Source organism: Haliotis rubra, unplaced genomic scaffold (genome assembly GCF_003918875.1).
Source record: "Haliotis rubra isolate DU_JTF1 unplaced genomic scaffold, ASM391887v1 Scf34, whole genome shotgun sequence".
NCBI lineage: Eukaryota > Metazoa > Mollusca > Gastropoda > Lepetellida > Haliotidae > Haliotis > Haliotis rubra.
This window is the reverse complement of record NW_025767013.1, coordinates 2,177,673-2,194,940: the sequence shown is the minus strand read 5'-3', so window position 1 is coordinate 2,194,940 and position 17,268 is coordinate 2,177,673. Positions and strand designations below refer to the sequence as shown.

Below are 17,268 nucleotides of genomic sequence, written 5' to 3'. Positions count from 1 at the left end.
ACTACTGTAGTGAGGAGAGAATATATGGTATTGATACTAACTGTAGTGAGGAGAGAATATATGGTATATGTGGTAACAATATCCACAACAATGCAGTGAGTAATTATTCATTTCCAAACCTATATTCCAAGCTTATTTCTTGGGAAGGCTGAACATTATCTTATATTTTAAAGACATTAGTTAGAATGATTTCAGAAGGAGCTTGCATGGGTTTTCTTTAACTTCATCAGATTCCTTTTTTGTCTTGAAGATCGAAGATTTAAGTGGTAAAGCATACTGTATTGTTTTGCTTTCAGAATCCTCTTTTACCTTTTCATTTATATCTCAACTATTTCTAGTTGAATAGTAACCTTTCTCCAGCCTAACATAATGTGATTGTGTACATGACAAAAGATATGATGGTAACTTTAGGAAGAGTGCTGTGTTTGGCAGCCTATATATTGAGATGCTTCAGATGAATGTAGGTGAATAGGTGTACAGAACTTTGCCCACAGGAGCTCTGCCCACCACAATTTCTACATAGGTGGATAGGCTACACTTGACGATATTGAAGGTGCTTGTAAACATCTTCATCTCGGCAAATCTTGCACTTGCCATTCACAAGCATTAAATCCCCGCAGAGATCCCCTGACGACTTATGGTAGGTGTAATTGTCAACCAAATACATCAGGTGGTCAGGCTCAGTGATTAGGTTGTTTTACATGCCATCAGATACCGTCTGTGTGAATCTTTGCTCACACTATCTGAATGGCGTTGGGATAGCCTAGTGGTTAAAGCATTTGTTCATTACGCCGAAGGCCTGGGTTCGATTCCTCACATGGGTACAATGTGTGAAGCTCATTTCTGGTGTCCCCCCCACCGGATATTGCTGGAATATTGCTAAAAGTGGTGAAAACTAAACTCACTCACTTTCTATAGCTAGAATATTGGTGAATACCACATCAAAAACTGAACAAACCATAAAGATCCGATTCTAAACATGCTTGTCATTTATAGAAGGTACCAATATAGAGTGATAATTTGCACCAGTTGTTCGCACATGTGTCTCATGAGCATATATACACAGATTTCACTGACTTCACAAGCTGGGTTATATTCTCTCACACTACCCACCTGATTCCCACATGATTCACATTACAAGAATGTGTTATTGCAACCTTTGTCTACATGCTGCAATTAGTAAATTACACCCATAATGTCATAATGACAGGCCATAAGGGTCCCAGTGCTCCCAATTAACATACATAGTCACAACAAGATGTTGATGTTTAATACAGATTGAGTTCACTAGAGTGAGTTCGTGAGTTCGTGAGTGAGTGAGTTGAGTGAGGTTTATGGTAATGGTTATGACATGACATGCATTTACTTTTAATATATCCTAAAACAAATGCCGCAAAACAGGAATATAACACACAGTACAATTATGTATTATAGTATCCTGCTGGCTTTTCATCAATCTATCATTTGAAATTGTTCTCACATCCTGAGCTAAGGGAAATCAATATAGTGAGTGAGGGAGTTTACTTATACGCCACACTCAGCAATATTCAAGCTATATGGTGGCGGTCTGTCATTAATCGAGTCTGGATCAGACAATCCAGTGATCAACAGCATGAGCATCAATCTACACAACTGGGATATGATGACATGTTTATCAACCAAGTCAGCGAGCCTGACCACCCGATCCCGTTAGTTGCCTCTTAGTTCACTACACATTAAGTCATAAATTAATACTGTTACTTTTAGACAGTCCTTGCAATTCTCTATTTTGACATCTGTAGATGATATTTTAACTGGTCCTCCAGAGCTTCTTGCTAGTTCTGCACAAATGAGACAAATAATGTTTATTACGCATTCATCTTCTGTCAGCTTTATTTGATTTCCAGTTTGTGGTAAAACTTAATAATTGAGAACTTGTTCAGAATTACAGCCTTTAAATGTTACTAACCTTTGTACACAGCCTAATTTAGTAGTCTTGGGTCTCTGGACTTGTGTGCTTTTCAGTTTAGTTTTCACAAATTAGAGTCTGTAAAGGCAAGACAGTTTATGGAGGATTTCTTTATTGTATTATGGTGTGACATTTCAGTGTAGAGCTACCTAAACATTGCTTTATAATAGGATCAAGAAGTTCTCATCCATAAACTATCTTGTCTTTATTGTTAATTACCAACTTCTAATATGCCGGCACTTCAAATTATATTCTGTTCATCAGAGAAACATTGTGATCACCTGATGCGACCTAACGACTGACTGACTGACTGAGTTTGGTTTTACACCACTTTTAGCAATATTCCAGCAACATCACGGCGGGGGACACCAGAAATGGGCTTCACATATTGTACCCATGTGGGGGCGACCTAAGGAAGTGTCTCATATCTTGATCTAGAGAAGATTTGTACATGACTAAAATATATACTACCCATCAAAAGTTTAGACTCACTTAAATCATTCACTATATGTTATGCATATGTGGTTACATCGAAGATGAATATCTCCACTAACTTGAGGGAACCAACTGCAAACCTTATGCAGATGAATTGCACGAGGATCATGCATCAAATTGCTGAAAAGCATGTGCAAATATCGTGCATGTGAACAGATGCATTTTGGTGTAAAGTTTTCTTAAGAATTCGTCACTTTTCACTGAGTTTCATCATATATTGAACTCATGACAATATTTTTTTCAACATAACAAATTTGTTTTACAATACATCAGTTCATGTGTAAAGAGTTCCTTTAAACAGTATGGAATATTTTGCAAAATCTAGTTTAGGACAGTTGACTGAAGTAAGTGGCTACATTTACACTAGTGAGTCTAAACTTTTGATAGGTAGTATATCTGATTCTGTCTGATACTGCTTATGTCAATACTCGGATAGTTTATTCTGGGTCTTACACTGCTTTCTTATGGAGGTGCGGTCACATCTTGATCTTGAGTGGTATTTTATCAGATCAGATTTTTATAATATTGGGCCTAATGAGCTGCAAAAGGTCGCAGACATGCTCTTTTGTTCCACTCTTACCAAACATTCAGAATACTTGGCACTGACTAGTTGCTGAGAAAGCTCAACTGATGCAGCTTTCTATGGAGGTGTGCTCACATCTTCATCCAGGGAGGTATTGTGTCAGACTTAAAGATCCAACATTTATAATATTGGGTCTACTATTCCATATACAGTTCTCACTGGTGTTTATACTGCATGTCTAGATGCTCTATCATCCTGACAGCTGAATGTGTAGTTTCTGGAAGAACAAGGTTGGTCTACAAGGTGCTATTGTACTGTTACTGACACTAAACACCGCCATCAAAACACTCAATCACTCATTTAGTGTAATTCACCAAAAATCTGTACCTATTCATCTCAGTTTCATACGTGTTGTCTCTGTTATATGTATAAGCTTGTCTATTACTGACAAACATATCCTGCTTTAAATATATATCATCCTTTAGTGATATACATAGACACATCAATTAGGTCAAAATTTCATTTTCATAATTTTGAACAATTTTATTGCTGACATTTTGAAAATTTTGTGACTTCCTCTGCGAAAGTGTCAGAAGAGTGCAATTACAATCCTCTTAAAATAGCAGTCTAAGTAAAGTTAGGCTCAGTATTATTCGTTACACTGCTATACTGAGTCTAACAAACCCTAGTGGAAGGTCACGTCAGCTAACCTTTTGGACTGACCAATCAGAACACGGCTTACCAAATCGCGAAAGTTAACATTTGCACATACTGTTTGAGCCTTTACCTCAAAAAACTCAAATGATTCCGAAAGCTATTTTCCGCACGATCGCTTCCGAGTGATACACATAGAGGACGCAGTGAGTAAACAGTCGCCGAAAATAGCGTTTTTGTCAATATTCAAGGATGTCATCTTGCGGAAATATAAGCTATAGTAACCATGTCATTAGAAACCCCCTAAGCGTATATACTGCAGGTCAAATATCTGTGTTTTATGCGAATCTTTGTTGTTGATAGATCAGTGTCAGCAACAGGGGAAGAGAAAATCCAAACTGTTTTGTAAGTCCCGCCAAACACTAACAAGTAGTCGTTATCTGGTTGGTTGAATCCGTTCGGCTGCCTCACATTTTATAGGTCATAGGTCGCTCAAAGGTTAGCTGACGCGACCTTCTACTAGGGTTTGTTAGACTCAGTATAACATTGTAACAAATAATACTGAGCCTAAGTTTACTTAGACTGCTTAAAACAGTATTCCTGAAAACTGATGTTATGCTTTGAACAGTGTTTTGGAACATTTTCAAATTTGATACATCAGAGAAGTAAAAAGAGATGCAATTTCCATTTTTGTAATTGCAAAGTGTCCTCCTGTGTGTTTTCAGTTGAACAATTTACTTGTCATTGCAATTGTGTTACGACAGGTGCACTCTGTGGGGCAGGATACATCCAGCTTTCTGCAAGCAACTGGTATCATCAGTATTTGATAGTGAATCAGAAATCTTGATTATGATAAAGTTGCAATTTACAACTGACTCTTCTTTAGGCGGAGATTTCTTATAATATGGAAAGGCTTTTTATTTCTGTGGCATAATTTCTATCAATTTTTTTTCTCAGGCACTTACTTATTCATACCAATAGTTGGAATCCTACAATCGGCTTTTGGCAAAGACTTCTACTGAATATGGAAAGAGGTTTTAGTTATCTGAGACTGTTACAGGAACACCTTCATTATGAGAATCATTAACATTTATTCTTGTAATTTCAAAGAAAATGTACAATTATATATACTATAAAATGTAGGGGATATTGAATAAAAAGGTGCCATAACTATTGATATTTTATACCTTTAATGAAATAAATATTTCAACTGTGTATCAGGGACATCTAGCTGAGATTTGTATTTGTCTCCAAATGTCAGATGACTATAGATATTGATAGATGATGGTCCAAAGCGACCTTCTGTACATAAGTTCATTTACCATGAAAAGTCAAACTCATCAATATCACATGAATCTGCCTCTATTCTGAAGACAATCCCGGAATCAGTGAGGCATATTCTTAATCAAATGTCCTATGTCAACTTGGTCCATTCCATTCTTCCAGAAGAACTGTGCCAAGTTTGTTGAGAGTGGTTGGTGGTTTTGATGGTAAGGTTTGTAACATCAAAGGATATCCCAAACATGTTTAGTGGTTGGCAAGTCTGGGCTTAGTGTTGGCCATGGTAAAGTGGTTTTGTTTTGATTGGAGGCACTCAGTAACAATAGGAGCCCTGTGTACTATAGCACTGTCATTCTGAAAGTCAAAGCAATGCCCATGCTGGCTTGCAAATGGCACCAGACGTGCCTCCATGATGTCACAGTAGAACTGCCCAGTGACACGTCAGTGAATAACATGTAAAGATGTGCTGTCAGTCACAGTGATCCCTATCCACAACATTACTAAACCACTCCAAAACAATTGGCATGAAAGTGTTCATTCCATCTATGTCTGTTCACACTCTGTTGCTCCTGTCAAGGAAGATAGAAGTAAACCTTGATTCATCCAAATATAAAATGCTTGCCTAATGATGATTTGTCTGGCACTGGCTCTCTTGACACCAAGGACATCTTAGACTAATGTGATAGTCAAGGGATAAGATTGTAGGAAAAAAAGAATCAGTAAAAAAAAGAAAGTCTAGTCTTAACTGCTGTGAACTGATTATTTTTTTCCTATTTCTTTTTTTCCTAGCAAAATTTGATTTTCTTTTCCGATTCTTTTTTTCCTGATGCTTTTGTTCCGATTACTAGGGATAACACATAGATGTCAGGAATGCAGGTTCCACCAGGGCGGTGGGGTAGCCTAGTGGTTAAAGTGTTCACTTTTCACGGCGAAGACCCGGGTTTGAGTCCCCACATGGGTACAATGTGTGAAGCCCATATCTGGTGTCCCCACCATGATATTGATGGAATAGTGCTAAAGTGTCATAACACCATACTCACTGCCTCCACCTGTGTAGCTGATTATGAATCATCTGTCCACTCACTCTAAAACCTGTATCTTTGGGAAGCTCATCTCCAATTTGAGAGGCACTTTGACCTTGGTTTCATGACACAGCCGTTCTCATGAAACGGTCTTGACGCTTCTTGTCAACCAGATCTATATCTGTCATCAATGTTATTTGTCAGTCGATATCGTGTGATATGCTAATTATTGACCTTGAAACAATAACAGCTCGTGCTACAATGCTCCCTTATATTCCAACGTTTAATATGCCAACAGCACATACACCACATTTAAAGAAAAACAAGTAATTGAGATCAAAACACTATCAGAACAGTTTGGTTTTATCACTGAATTGTACAGCAACTGTGAATTTCAAATTTTATTCGACCCATAATTATGTGCATATCATGAAAAATGATTGCATGAAATTGGCATTTACATGAAAGTCATAACAAATGGTGAATGGAATAATCGTTTTTTAAATCCATACACATTCATACAACTTGGTTCCCAAATACCCCCCCCCCCCAACAAGAAATGGAATATCCCCTACTTTTTTTTTACAGTATTGATTGAACATAATAATTGATGAAAATTGATAAAAAGTATTCAGGAGAATAAGTTCAATTTTAATGAAACATGACTGCATTTGTATTGAAAAATAATATTTTAAAATGCCATAAATAATTTCAAATGTTTTAAAGTATCTAATTAAATTAATGTAAGTGGAATAATGTGATTCAGGTGCACGTTTCATGGCTCCAAAACTATCAACAAAAGATGCTGCACTTAATTTTAATGAAGATTATTTGTTTCAACATTCTATTATCACAAATACAAAGAAACTGTTGTCATTCTATATCATGAATTGCACAAACCATGGCCTATCTCATTCTATCAAAACATACATATCAGCATTTCATTTGATATAAATTGAAGATTAATTGAAATTGTGATTGTGAAAGTTTCATTTCCAGCAAAAATCAACATTCCAGTTAACAATAAATATAGTACTAAAAACATTAATAACCTATTTTGTTAGAATTAAATTTGAACTACTGATTTATTCAAGATTTACGTAAACATATTTTTGCATTTGTGAACGTATAAATTATAAATTGGTGTTCATGCAGTAAAACATACCTGCAGTGAATCTGCCATTAGTGTCACACAAGACTGATGTTCACACCTGACAAATTATTTATTCATTAATGCACACAAAGATGTAGACATATGACATCATTCAGTACATTATTGCCACAATGCAATGAAACCGTGTCCCTTACATCACATCCATATTATCAGCCAATGAGATAACATGTTATTTTTGGGATTATACTTTCTTCAATCCCTTCTGGGATTCAGCCATGGGAGCTGTAGAAATCCAGAAAACTGCTTTACTGAGAGAAAGTGTCATCTCAAATATAACATGTTACACTGATGTCTTTCTGAAAGGCTTTGTGTATTTATAGCCAATCAGGAAACAGTAATCTATTTGTAGGCGTGGTTTTTGTTTTAGGTTTATCGCAATGGTTAGGCAATGACATGCCATGCATTTACTTTTAATATATTCTAAAACAAATGCCGAAACACAGGAATAAAACACACAGTACAATTATTTATTATAGTATATTGCTGGTTTTTCATAATCTATTATTTGAAATTGTTCTCACATCCTTATCTAAGAGACCGCCTCCGTAGTGTAGTGGTTAGAGCGGCCACCCAGAGAGCGGAAGGCCGCGGGTTCGATCCCCGACAGCGTCATACCAAAAGACGTTAAAATATGGTACTTGTTGGTCCCTGCCTGGCGCTCGGCATTAATGGGTACAACAAGGTTTGGTCGGCTCGGAGTCAGTATAATGTGTCTGAGTGGGGTATTCATGCGTCACTGTGGCGTGGTATCTCAGTGGGCTAGCACTACAAAACCAGCTTAAGTCTGGGCTAGTACAGGCAGCTGCACATACACATACACACGCATGCACGTCGTCATATGAGCGAAATATTCTCAAGCACGACGTTAAACCCAATTTCACCTCACCTTATCTAAGAGAAATCAATAGATTATATATCTTCATAGGTACAAACATAAAGAGATGCTGAAAATGCCTTGATCAAGATGGTTCATGGTTAATCTTAAAATAATTAGCATTGTATAGATGTTTGAATTGTTCAGCTTATTTCTGAAGTAGTATCCAGTTTTGATATAAATGTCAGAATCACTTTGAAGACAATGATAACTACTACATAAATATTTCACTGATGTGATATTCTTGATGATTGCATGCAGGTTCAGTGCTGGCAGTTCCACTCTAATAATTTCATTTAGCCTCAGAAACATCATCATATACCTGCTGATACCTTACACTGGAAGGCAGGATTACAATGTACTTAATGAAATTTACCCTACACTCAGGGATCATTTTAGACCTGCTCTGAGGCTGATATCGGCGCTACTTCCATAGAAACTGATATTAAAAATTCTGTAATTGCAACCAAATGGCCAGGTGACATAAGTTTCAATGATTAGTTTTATATTATTGCAGAGAATGCAATCTCTAAGTTCATATACCTGCAAATTAATGATTGAATAAATTCCAACTTTGGAATAAAATACTATTTCTTCTCTCTCAAGGCAATTAGTAAAATGTTAGATAAATCCATGACAGTGGAACATAAATCGTAAACAAATATATTTATATTTTTTTGTTAAATTTTTTTTTATATAAAAACAAATACAAATACTTGATGTTTAGTCCAATAGTTACCTATATTTGTGTGAAGTGGTCTTCTTTGTAACCATGACTCACCTTGGTAATACATTGTGTTTATGTAGATTTCTTGTAGAATATTGAAAAACAGATACTCGTATCACGGTCACAATCATCAGCAAGCATTAATAAGAATCATGAGACTTTAAATAGACATGATGGATCTACTACATGAGTGGTTAACACTAACAAGCTGGGACAGAGTGCCAAGTCCCAAGAACAACAGTAACATATATGATGAGAGAATATTTCAACAGCAGACCAGCTATTTGGACCTTCTAGACCAGACAAAACTTGAAGATGCTCAGGACCAACTTGAAAACACTCCTGCTTAGAACCTTTGAGGTTGAAGTGACTGACTGACTGACTGAGTTTGGTTTTACGCTCCTTTTAGCAATATTCCAGCAACATCACGGCGGGGGACACCAGAAATGGGCTTCAGACATTGTACCCATGTGGGGATTCGAACCCGGGTCTTCGGCGTGACGAGCCAACGCTTTAACCATTAGGCTACCCCACCGCCCCTTGAGGTTGAAGTGAATACTTTCAGTTTGGGTTCTGATGTGGATATGTGCATTTGTTCAGAGTGAATCAAGATCCCCCGTATTGCAAGTGATATTTAATTATCCTACACAAGTGTTTGAGCATCCCCTTGAGAACTGTTATGGATATCATGTTGTTTGTTGTTTAACGCCACATTACAGCTGTATGACAATTGTCTCGAAATATTCAAGTCTGGACCAGTGATTGTCCTCATGAACATCAATCTACACAATTGGGATATGATGACATGTGTCAACCAAGTCAGCTGATCTTGTTAGTCATCTCTTATAAGCATGGGTTGCTGAAGACCAATTCTAATCCAGATCTTCACGGCCTGACTGAATTGAACCAGGTGGTCAAGAAACTGATTGTCTTGGTTGATAGCATTGGCATCATACCTCAAACAGGTAGAATTGCTCTCATAACATCAACCAGTGGTCTGACCCAAACTTGATTATCTATTCCTAGATAGTTGGAATGTTGTTATTTGTAGCATATTATGGATATCAATGTTAATATTATGATGATTGATGATGATGATGATGATTGATGATGATGATGATTGGTAATGGTGATGATTGATGATGATGATGATGATGATGATGATGATGATGATGATGATGATGATGATGATACTTCACAGATTAAAATACAAATACAGCAGAGAAAGGTTGGTGGGTCCCGGTCTGACTCATCAACCACACACGCACCCTTGCCCTCTCTGAACAAAACCCAGAAAGCAAAATTGACTTCCAGGAAGTGCTGCCATGATGAACCCACCAAAAACATATGGAGATATGGTAGCACTGCAGCCTTCTTCAGAAACCAGATTGACAGAAGGCCTGTTCTCCCAGTGGAGATCCCAGACACCTCCTAAGATGTCTGGAGGTACCAAGCTGAGAACACAATAGGGAGTCTATACGCTTGATTATCATTCTATACTTCAGAAGTAAGTTAGCCATTTACAAAATGAGGTTTGCATACTTATCATGCTTTTCCTGATTCCTGCTATCCATGATGCTGTCAAGGGATACAGAAAACTCAGTTGCATAAAGAACTGTATCAGGCTTATTGACACATATCCCTCTATAACTGTTCTGGAGCCTTTCGCAATGTCAAAAGATCATTTTCCATGAGTACCTAGACCTCTGGGTCAAAGCCACAAGCATTGTAAAGTTAACAAGAAGACAAAGTCATCAATATCACACACAACGGCAAAATACTCTTTATGAATATGTCTACTAGTTATGATTATGTCAAATGTTTTGGAGTGTATATAGCAAAGTGGAAGGAGAGTACTGAAAAGTTTTTGAGATCTGCTCCAGAAAAGAGCGCTACCACCAAATTCAGTTGAAGCTTAACTTGTTGCCATGGAAATCCTCATACTTACAGCCTAAGTCATGTTTCCACAGAAACCCCCAAAATAAAATTTGTATCTGGGTCTAACCATCAAATGTCACATCTGTGGATCGAATCCAGGACAAAATCCACCTGGACAAAATCCACCCGGACAAAATCCACCCCAAAATTGCAACCTAGGACAAAATCCACCCGGACAAAATCCACCCCTAATAAATTCCACCCTAAGAAAAAAAACCTAATGACATGTTTAGTCACAGAAATGAATTTTATTCATATCAGTCATTCATAATCGATAACAAAAAAACCCAAAATACATATGTAAGCTCATTTTTGCATATATAAATATGACAATTGCACATTTTCACATTTATTAATCATTCATGCATCAATACATATATAAATATGACAACAGCATATATTTTCACACATTCAGACATATCTATGACTAAACATCTTGCCAAATTTCAACAACGCAAACAACGGCCGATGCGTGTCCTCGAGTGTCTTTTCCTTCGCTCCGTAGGTCTTGCACAGACCTTCAAGGCGTTCTTGGAGACGTTTGGTGGTTGTTCTGGTTCTTTTCTTAGGGGAAGAACCCGGTTTGGTGTCTCTCGGGATGTACTGGCCTTCTGCTTCATCTCTGACCGCAACTTGAGGGCCACTGTAGCGCTGGGGTCTGGGGTGTGGCAGTGGTCGGTTGTCAGTACTTTATTCTTCACTTCCATGTCTGTGGTCACTGAACCCTTGCAAGACAGAGGTTTCCGTTGGGAACACTCCCACCTAATTGTTGACTTGCTCTCTTTCTTCTCAAACTCATTAAAAAGTATGTTCTATCAAAACATGAGTATAAAGGGCTCCAATCAGGCTTGCAAAAACATCTTAATTCTTTAAGGGGATTACGTAATGATCAAAATGTGACAAATGGAGAAACCTTTAATGTTTGAAACAACATCTAGGAACAACAGCCAATTAGGAAAACGAAAATGCTATCAAAACAATGCTTGCAATGCTTGAGCAAAACAACTTGATCAAAGATCAGGACACACTAAAACTTTTCACAAAAGCAATTTGAGAAGGGTGGATTTTGTCCATTTTTCTGTTAAGAAGAGGTGGATTTTGTCCGGGGTGGCAATTTTGGGGTGGATTTTGTCCGGGTGGATTTTGTCCGGTCACCCTATGGATCATGCTTGATACGTGTACCAAGTTTGATGAAGCTAGCATGTTCAGGGGCGGATACAGCTTTTTGAGAAAGAGGGGGTGCACACTATTGCGAAAAGGTGGGGTGCACACTTCATTTTCACCTGAGTTTCAATGGTCATTTAACAAACTTTCAGCACAAAAGGTGGGGTGCGCACCCCCCTCTGGATCCGCCTATGATGTATAGTTTAGGAGATCTGCTCTGGACCAGATGACATCCTCATAGTCACAGCCTAAGTCATGTTTCCGTGGAAACCGCAAAAAATAAAATTCATATCTGGGTCTATCCCCCAAAAGGCACATCTAGGGATCATGGTTGACAGGTGTACCGAGTTTGGTTAAGCTATCACGAATAGTTTAGGATATATGCTTCAGACAAAGTGTGATGGACGCACAGATGGACGGAACTCGTTTCTAATAATTAAATGGACAAAAACACAAAATTATTGATATCCCTGTCCTTTTAAATGTTCATAGAATAATCAAATGATCTCATATACCTCATTACAACATAAAACATCTATAAATGCTTGTGAGTAGGGCTGACATTTATGAAAGACAAAACAATCCCTCTTATTCTTAAAATTTCAGTATGTTCCAAGGTACATTTGAATAAACAGAGATTAAGGATAGAGCAATGCATGGCATCATATATGCTAACAAAGTTTAATCAAGAAATATTCCAATGTGTATGAGTGATACGCTTAAAATGACACTCTGATTTCAATGTAAAACCTAACTGATTAAGAAATGCATAAACTGTACATTATGCATGTCTGATGTGTCACAAAGAAACATTGAACAGTTTCTTTGCAAACAAAGGGATGGGCAGAGTGAGCAAAATTTTGACACAGTTCACTGTTTGTTACGAAGGAGGGGTGCAAAGGGAGGAACAGCCAGGTGTGCAAGAAAGGATGGAGATGGTACAGCAAAGGTTAATGAATCAATGACTTTATCGGCACTTGTGCACGTGCTTGTGTCAAAATTTTAATGATAGTTTGTTAAGAAACTTTTTTTATTTTTAGGTCATAAATTCTGAAAAAAAAAATTCACAGAGTTGGTCTGATGTTATGATTAGGATTAGCGTTTCATTGAGTATTCTATGTTTAGTTGTTTTCAAGTTAGATTGCAATTCATCGGTCCAATTTTGAGCCAAACGGACTATAGTACCAGCTCATCATTGGGCTATCAACACTGTCTCAAGAACAAAGGGCAAGGAACTTTTCCTTTATCTATAACTTACAGATTATATTCCTCATCCCATTGTCTGTGACATTCTTACATCATCTAGGTGCATAATTACCAAGATTATCAGATAACAATTATCATATACATGTGTGTTTAAGCATGCCATTTCCTGCTGAAAATGACCATCCTGTTGAGTAATATGCTCTAATTGTCTTAATGTCTTAACAAAATATGTTAATTGCTGGTGATTGGCACATAGATCACTGCAATGTCATGATGTTACGAACGAGATACGTTAAGTGCCCACACATGTCGAAAACACAAGTATGGGAATGTTAGCAAGTAATTCACAAGCATAGCCTGCTCGTTGATGCTTTCATCGATCACTCCTAATGTAATAAATGGCCATTAATTATCTCAATGGTGAATGAAATATCAAATGAACTGTGAGAGCAGAACATAAAATAGATTATAAAATGACAGGCACTTTGGTGTTCATTGACTGACTTATATGGATTAAGCCATGACATCAATAGATGTTCAGATAATGAAATGGATTAGTATCGAGCAAGCCATTGTGCGAGTAAGTTGTTATTTTGGAGCGTTAAGAAAAACACATTTGCTTTGAAGGTGTGTTCATGATGAACATACATAAAATAGATGCAAGAGCCTAGGAGATTTATGGGAAGTGAGAACACCTTTTCTTGTGGTTTTCAAGCCTCAGTTTCTGTACAATGAGAGATGCTATTTGACTGATTGTAGGTATATTCTGATATTAAAACTGCTGACAGTATAACTTTTGTTTATTGTGTTTGTTTTTCTAAACTATATTCAGCAGTACTCTTGCTATATGACTGGCAAAATATACTGGACAAAGTTAGGGGTATTGGTATTTTATGATTGATATTTTATCAGTGTGTCCATGAATAAATAGATCATTAATCATAATTTCAAAATTTATGTATATCCCTAACTATTTTTGTCCAGTATATGATCCAGTGATTGATACCATGAGCATCGACCTACATCACTGGGATAATCCATCTCCTATGGTCTATTACAAGAACATCCAATTCTCCTATGGTCCAAGAAGAATATTACAAGAAGCATAGCTTGATGAAGATCCTTCTAACTCGGTGGCCTCAAGGTCACTGCACACATTGTGCTATCATTAGCCTAACTGATCCAGTGAGTGTGACCATCCGATTCTCCTATGGTCTATTACAAGAAGCATAGCTTGATGAAGATCCTTCTAACCCGGTGATCTCAAGGTCACTGCATACATTGTGCTATCATTAGTCTAACTGATCCATTGAGTGTGTGAAAGTTGAACAATCACAGTCCTCACCATTCCAGCGACACCACTGCAACCCAGTGATGGAAATACCAGCATGGATCCAGGGCCTAGATTTTCCAAGCTCTCTTAGCGCTAAGATAGTCGTAAGTGCCATACATTAACATTAACTTACGACTATCTTATCCCTAAGAGAGCTTCGAAAATCTAGGCCCAGGACTCTGATGTGTAAAGACACATAATCAGCCAGGTTAAAGAGTATTACTGCTCTGTCTTCATGTCATACTGTTTACAGTAGAACTGGGGGTAAACAGGAACTACTCTGAGCTGGGAACCCGGGAATGTAGGTATATCCTGATATTAAAACTGTTGACCGTATAACTTTTATTTATTGTGTTTGGAGGTTTTCTGAACTGTAATCAAAAATACACCTGCTATATAACTGTGTACAGTACAATTGTAAGGTACAAATGAACTACTCTGAGCTGGGAACCCTATATAAAAAAAACCAAACCAAGTACTGTAGCTCACCCGTCCCTAGTCAATGGCTTATGTGGTTACACTGTGAACACCTGGTGTCATTACTGATTTTCAGTGATGCATTCATTTTAGTTTCACTTTGATGCCTATTGTGTTCAATGGAATTTGTTTTGTTGGATAATCCGGACTGGTATTCACATCTACATCTGGTAAGTGTCATAAGGCATTAGTCATGAGTACAACATGTGAAACAAAAGACATCATATAGATCTGCTTTGTGGAAATGGATGACTAGATGGGGAACACAACAAAGTGAGGAACTAGCCCCGATTTCTCGAAACAAACTTAAGTTTTTACTCAAATTTCAAACTGAGTTTGACAATTTGAAACAGCTGAACTTTTTACTCAACTGCATTTTTAAAATTAAAAAGCCCAAACAACTTAAGTAATTTATCCACCAATCTCAAATTGTACACTATGTTTGGGTTTAATATCGATTTCAGTTCATTCTGGGAAATGCATTTTCCTGCGTTTCTCAAATTTGAGTAAAAACTCTAACTTAAGTCAAAATTCAGACTTAAGTTTGTTTCGAGAAATCGGGGACAGGTTGAATAAGTGGGGAACTAAACAACATGGGGAGATGGGTGAATAGATAGGTATTGACTGAACAACATGGGGAGATGATGAATAGATAGGGATTGACTGAACAAACTGAGGAGATGATGAATAGATAGGGATTGACTGAACAAACTAAGGGGATGATGAATAGATGGGGATTGACTGAAAAAGACTGAGGCGATGATGAATAGATGGGGATGTGAACAAAGTAAAGACATGGTTGAGCAGAGGCAACAGAACAGTGTGCAGAGAAGGATCACTATATTGGAAACAGGAGAAAGTATTGATATAGGGGTGGAAGGAAACAATGTGGGATATCTGATGGAAGAAATCAACACTAAGAAGATGAATGGTTGAAGAAACTGTACATAATTTAAAACTGCCCTTTTCATTGTTTTGAAACTCTGACAGTTAATATCAAGGTGCACCATTACATTAGTTACTGTAGTAGCGTGTTTATAGGTACATAGTTGTCAGTGAATACAACAGAAACCTCCCCTGAAGAACAGCAGTTCCCACACCCAAGCCATCAGCTGACAGGGTCAATAATGCTGAGCACATTGGATCAACATATTTATGCTGACATTCAACAAAAATCATTGAACTAGGAAGATTATCTAGATAAAATAAATATTTCATCATTTTTGAAATTAAATACTTCATGTTCAAACAGTCTAACATGAATAGATGTTGAGATATGACAATATATTCTCTCATAAAATATTGAAATAATTCTAAGCAAAACATATTCTTGACCAAAAATACTTATTTAACGTCTGTGAAGGTGAACAATTGCAACAACAATATAGACCCAAGACACTGTAGTTCACTCAATGTTTTTCTGGAAGATCAGGGGTGGTGGGGAAGCTTAGTGGGTAAAGCGTTTGCTCGTCATGCTGAAGATCCAGGATAGATTCCCTACTTGGGTACAATGTGTGAAGCCCATTTCTGGTGTCCCCCGTCGCGATATTGCTGTAATATTGCCAAAAGCGTAAAACTAAACTCACTCACTCTGGAAGAGTGTAAATTGTAAATTAATTAGATTGGAGATGAAATATGAATCCATAATGCTCATAATGACAAACAATCAAGTATTTCATTTTCTCTATCCATGGCTACTGGTATCTTCTTAACATGTGACGCAAGCATTTCTAACAGAACAACTTATTACTTAAACACCTCAGCCACAAGATATTACCGTGTACCTCACTATCATCTATCAAAAGAGATTAAAACATTTTATTAACATCGTGCCAGTAAGTCTTTTCCTCAATGATCAGTTTATGCTCACTGCACAATGGGCCAATAACCCTGTGCCTCTATGGATATTTTATACTCACAGTTCAGCACAGGTTCCCACGCATATCCATATGAATCTTCTCAGCACCTGAGAGAATAAACAGCCTAATTATTGATGAATACTACTTGCTCATAGTGCCATGGTTAATATCTAACAGCAATGGTATCTTGGTTAACTACTTTCAAGGGAATACCTTGGAGATTGTAAATGTATGAGATCTTCCCTGCTTTGTTCATATTCTATGGTACATCTTGTAAATCTAAGGTGTATCAGTTCACAGGTCAATACACAAGAGAATCTTAAACTTAACATTTGTGGTACAAACCAATAGGTTAACAAAGGTGTCTTGTGGTGCTTAATGGCCCATACCGTCATCTTGACAGAAGAACAAGAATTGTTCAGACCTTTTTGTAAATACAACATCTTTGTGGTGCTTAATGGGCCATATTGTCAACTTGACAGAAGAGCCAGCATTGTTCAGACCTTCTTGTTAACACAAGGTCTTTGGGGTTCAGCTGCCTAATGGCCCATACTGTCAACTTGACAGAAGAGCCAGAATTGTTCAGACCTTCT

At 37.3% G+C, this 17,268-nt stretch overlaps 1 protein-coding gene across 1 annotated transcript in view; it reads right to left on the bottom strand.

The window, feature by feature from the left end:
• Positions 1-16,776, bottom strand: part of LOC124284589 (zwei Ig domain protein zig-8-like) — a 164,666-nt gene extending 147,890 nt beyond the window's left edge. The window contains exon 1 of the mRNA XM_046720693.1: positions 16,736-16,776. The gene's annotated coding sequence lies outside the window, so the exon portion shown is untranslated. The remainder of the gene's footprint in view (positions 1-16,735) is intronic.
• Between the last annotated feature and the right edge of the window lie 492 nt (positions 16,777-17,268).